Genomic DNA, 6,000 nt, shown 5'->3' with positions numbered 1-6,000 from the left:
TACACAGTTTCCTCTGACGTTGGTTGGCGTATGAATGTGTGTGTGAATGGATGAAGCTCACTTGAGTTAAGCTGAGTGAAACTGAAAACTGAATTTACCCTGTGGGATGAAATAGGTTTAATTATCACTATTAAACTAACAAATCATAACAGAGATGTTTTGGGCTGTTTGTTCATTGTGACATAATGGGTCTGAATCCTGTAGCCTGGCGTTGCCAGCCTCTTTCACACACTTCGTTTTGGGATTACACCAGGGGGCGGAGTTCAGTCAGGCTGGAACCCAGGCTATGAATCTTGCTGCAGGACAATATCACATTGTGCATGTGAGGGCAGAGAAGAGAAATGACATGCAACACAGGCCCCAATATGGGAATCGAACCCAGGGCGTGGTCAATGCACTGACGGGTTGAGTGTTCCCAGCATCTTATTGAGCACGCACAAATGTACTGTACATTATCAGAGTTAAATTAACTCTCTGGTTGTTAAAGGGTATATATAGACTAGTAAGACGCCTAAGGGCGAAAAGCGCCCTCGCCCTCGCTTTTCTAACCTATAGACTATACATGTCAGTCTAACCAGTGTGGCTGGTTCTACAGACAGGGATCTCCATATATGGGCATAAAAGGGATTGTATGTGGCCGATGTGGCCTCCATATATGGGCATTCCTATATGAAGTCCTGTTAGGGGAACCACACTAACAGAATCCCTTTTATGCCCATATATGGAGATCCCTGTCTGTATAGAACCAGCCACACTGGTTAGACTGACATGTACCGGTATATACTGTACAGTATATTGGCATTCACATAAATGGGCTCAATATTGATGACATCAGGGATCTCCATATACCATGTGGGCATAAAAGGGATTCTGTTAGTGTGGTTCCCCTGACATCACAGTGATGTCAGAGGCGTGACAGTCGATTAACAATGAAAGACAAGCGTTTTCCAGACAGATACGGTCAAGATGTGACGGTTCTGATACACAATTAATTCTCTTGGGCAGAAACCCTGTATGCCCAAAACTGTTACTTTCCAGAAGAAAAAGCCTGCGTTCCAGTGAATCCAATAGTTATTATTTGCAAGCTCTCATTAATTATTTTCATTGGTCAAATATTTATTAAACACACTGACAAAGAAATGTCTACAAGCTGACAACATGTTGCATCGTGACACATTGTGACCTTGTAGATTGCCTACTTTTGTGCAACACTCATGCAAATAATTCAAAAGGCCATTCATTTTTGAAAAACAAAAAGATGAAATATGGAGATAAAGATTTCTGCCCAACAGCGGCTATAAATAATTACTGGTGATTACAGCATATCTGCACTGCAAGCGCTAAGCTGGTGCCTGACTGATGACTTTAGTGTTGACATATTGTTTTTCTATCAGTGATCAGACTCATTTAACCAAGATCACATTACCTTTTCCAGCCTGAATATCCCCAGGCTTATAATGGTTGGTAATTCACAAATAATGGATGCACATAATCATCTACTAACTAGTCCTTTTTTAACAACAAGGGTCAGCCTTAATAGACTCCGCAATCCCAACATAAGATACTTATCCATATGGAAATTAGGCCTGGTTAGTGGAGGGGAAATGTGCAGTCTCACAACGCTGCCTTTTGCCCTTTCTGCTTTTTAGAATCATGGCCTATTTTCTGCACCTGTATCTGTTCAATTGATGCTGATGGATTGGTTTTTAATTTAACCACTTTGAATCTTTCATCCTTATTTTGGGTGCATTTCAAAAAAGTATAATAATTCACACCCAGAATATGGATGGTTTAAAAAGGAAATGGCTGTTAAACGGAACCGCACTCCGATATCCACCTCTCCTCCATCTGTGTGAAATCTTTAGAAATGTCGCTCGCTTGCTTCAGTGTCCACCTAACGCTTGACCTCTGACCTTCGTCAAAAACGTCGGGGGAAAATCAAAAGCATGTTGAGGAACTTCGATGGATGAAGTACTCTTTCAAAGACTTCCCCCCTACCCTCCCACCTCCCCAAAGAGGCTGGAAAAGATGGAAAATGGGGGTCGAGTCTTTGGTTTTCCCAATGGTGGGAGTGGCGGAGTGTTTGGACAGCGTGCGGTGACTGGCGGGTAGGGGGCGGTGGGGGTGGTTGAGGGGTGCAGGTCGGCTGTTCAAAGGCTGGCTTTTTACATTGTTGGTCAGTTGGGGATTAAGGCCCTCTCGGCAGCAGAATAGCCCCTCTAATTAAAAAGGATAAGGAGACAGAGAGGTAGCGAGAGGCACGGGAGGACTGGGGGGACGAGAGGGGGAGAGAGGGAGAGCAAATTTGAGGAGAAAAGAAAGAAAAGAAAAACTGTTTTTTAGTGTCACTCCTCTGAGCCGGACCCCGGTAGGATTAACTTTACCAACTCCCCTCCTCTCACTCTCCTTTTCTCATGTCTGTCTGTCTGTCTGTCTGTCTGTCTGTCTGTCTGTCTGTCTCTCCTCTCTCTCTCTCTCTCTCTCTCTCTCTCTCTCTCTCTCTCTCTCTCTCTCTCTCTAATAGCTGTTGCCAGGTGTAACAGCTAATGGGGATCCTATGTAAAAAATCGAACCTCTGTTCGAAGTGGAGCTGTGTGTGTGTGTGTGTGTGTGTGTGTGTGTGTGTGTGTGTGTGTGTGTGTGTGTGTGCAACAGCGCCCCTCCCTTAACATGTGTGGCCAGAAAAGGTTACTGCAGGCTACATACCCGGAGACAGACAGACAGACAAACAGACAAACAGACAGACAGACAGACCCACACACACGGCCACGTATAGGGAGCTCCACACAGCTCCAAAAAAACTCATAAACTCATCTCTCCGCTACCCACAGGCAACAAACTTTGTGTTCCCCCAAAAAACGTTCTTCTCGTCATGCATGTGTGTGTCCCAGTTACAGGTTTACATCTTGCTATGCCTTTTAATAACCTATGCAGGCCAATAATGTCTTAATTCGACTCTGATAGTGTCAAAACAGAGGACTTACTGTGTAGAGGAAACATTGTTAGGCAATATCTTCCATGATCTATTGACATTTGTTTGGTTCTAATCTGAGCCTTGTAATAACAACATAATATCTGTCCTAGAAACTCATTACAGTAAGCTTGGATGGTGTTTGGGATTGTAGGCTCACATGAAACATGCATGATGCTACAGTATCAGTAGCAGCCTTTGGGATCAGGGCCCACTTGAAGTATTTTGAAAGAATTTGTGGCCCACCCATCTGACCTCTTAAATGGTCAGATTGGTGGACATTTTTGAGCTGTGCTAACCGCTCCTACATCTGGCTTTGTCTGTTTGTATAGGTACGTTACGTACGTCCCACACTTGGCCAAACTTCACTTGACGCTTAATGAAATGAACTCATAAAAGGCGCAGCTCTCGATTTGCATACAGTATCTTGTGGACTGGTTTCAGCCAACTCGTGTGTGTGTGTGCATGTACAAATCATAGGCTCAAGTGACAGGCAATATCTAAGTTTTGCACACTTTAGTGTGTGAACATGCAAATGTGTGTGTGTGTGTGTGTGTGTGTGTGTGTGTGTGTGTGTGTGTGTGTGCGTGCGTGCGTGCGTGCGTGCGTGCGTGCGTGTGTGCAGTCTTCAGAATGTGAATGGGAGCTGTGCTGTGGTCCAGATGCTGGCTGTCAGTAGGTGGGCTGTTTGCAGTGGGGATGCCAGGTTGTGTTTTTGTTTGTCCCTCCTCCGTCCCACCTCCCTCCCTCCCCTCTCTCGGTGGGGGTCCGGGGTTCCCGGGGTTTGCTGGGCGGGGGGGCAGTCCCTGCTGACCGATACCCAGCTCTATAAGGCCTCTCAGCCGGGCTAACAGTGGCCACTGGCCACGGGAGGTTAACGAGGTACCAGCAGGAACAACACACTCCATCCTCCCCATGCGGACAGCTCACAAGGGGCTGCGCACCGAAAACTCTACAGCGTTAATTTAACTCTGAGAGAGCAGGCTTGCACCCTTAGGAGCCCTTACAGTTAAATGAACACTCCAGAGTTTGCAGTGCATGTGTCTCAATTAAGATAAGATAAGAAAAAAAGGGGGGGGGGGGGCTTACGGTTAGTTTATTGAGCACTGTGGGAAAATTCAGGTAGGAGCAACAGCAGTAAGCTTGAAACATAACTGATAAGATAAGAATTATGATACATAATTCATGGTTTGTGAAAGCTGCCACCCGGATGGCAGCTCACTGTTTGTCTCCTCTGTCTGACTCCTCTCAAAATACAGCAATCTATGGACTGTCCTTTGGTCTCTGTGTTTTATTTTAACTATGGATTTATAGATCCATATTTATCTTTAATAATTTATCTAATAATAATGGGTCCATCGAGCGAGGATACTGTTTGTAACATTGGCCGACTGAGGGACGGATAAGTGTTCAGGGCTGTTAGCCATTTAAGGTTCACTTTCTCTCCCCCGGTGGAACAATGTTGCAACACGTATCTGGAACCAACCAGGAATTCTCTACATTGCTGTATTTTCAGACAAAGGTTTTTATTGGACAACAGTGTTATCTGAGCTTTGGATTAATGTGGACCCGCGTGGACATCCATCAGCACCGGACCGTGTGACGAAGGGTTGGATATCTCCACCGATGTTCTCCGTGTGCGGTGCTTTGGGATCTCCACGCCTGGCAAATTCCTAAGATGATTAAGATAAGTACATATTTACTTAGTCCCCGTAACGTGTCATGTCTTTGAATTTTGAATTAACGATGTTAATGTAATGATAATTGATATGATTTGTGAAATATGTTCTCCCTCCGTCGGAGGAATGTTTTGGTTTGACACGCGTCGTAAATTAACCCCAATCTACTAGATACAGAATGGTCGTAAATCTCTTTGTTTCATCTTACAACGTTTCAAGGTGGTGATCAACACCTTAAATCTATTTTTATCTATTTCTCTGGTCTCTCCCTCTCATTGACATGAGGATTAGTAGAGACAAATATTTTCAGACTTAACTTTTTCGGTACAGTCGTTGTCTTTTGTCTGGACCCACAAGTGAATTTGCAACTCATCTTGTTGAATGGTCATTATATCTTTTGCTTTAGCCTAGGGCGAGGTTATAGCTTGTTTGTCTGGACCCTATGAAGGGTCAGTATTTGTCAGTTTGTTACTGTTATGTTCACTGTACCGATAATACTGTGTTTACTCAACGCCTCTCACTCCCTCGCTTGCCCTCGCGAAGCAGAGTGGGGGAGTCAGAAGCAATATGTTTATCTTTAAGACCGTTTTTATGGACCAGTTCTGTTTTCTGTAATATTAAGTACTTTTAAGACGCTTTAAAAGTTCTCTGAGAAATTAAAGTTAAGATTTAAGATTAAGAATAACTAACTAAATTATGATGTCTAAATTAATATTATATGTTGTAACGTTAAGATTTTAGAACCTCCCATAGGACTATGGGTGTGTATTATACTGTAATTCTCAGTTATTTTTCTGATGAAATTCTGTGAGAATGAGTTTACTGTACTGTATGTGTGAGTGCGGGCATGCGCCTGTGTGTGCGTGAAGTCGCTTTGACCCTTATCTCTTTCACTCCCTGTGTGTGCGTGAGCGTGCATGTGAGTGTGTGTGTGCACTTCTGAGTGCAGCGTGTGTTTGACTGTCTGCTAGAATAACACCTGCCTGCCAAGGTCAGATTGTTTTTGTGTGTCTGCTATCTGTTATGGGAACATGACCTCCTTTCTCCTATTTTTCGTAAACATTCTGATTGTTTACTGTCTTAAGTATTTTGTTGATGTTCTGTCTGTCTTGTTATGAATACATTTTAGAAAAGACTTCATTACCCATAAATCTCTGTTGGGAACGTCATGTTCCCTGGTTACCATAACAACCAAATTAGTTGAGAAGGACACAAGGTCGCTTCTCGCCCCTGAGGCGTATTACTTATCACTGACAGTTTCAACTGTCCCTCTCCCCTGTGCCCACTGCTACTGTACTGTACTGTAGTGTATGATTTAAAGCTCTTTTCATTGATTTAAATAATTTAAAT

Source organism: Nannobrachium achirus (assembly GCF_963921795.1).
Source record: "Nannobrachium achirus genome assembly, chromosome: 16".
Taxonomy (NCBI): domain Eukaryota; kingdom Metazoa; phylum Chordata; class Actinopteri; order Myctophiformes; family Myctophidae; genus Nannobrachium; species Nannobrachium achirus.
Note: the sequence above shows the minus strand (reverse complement) of the source record.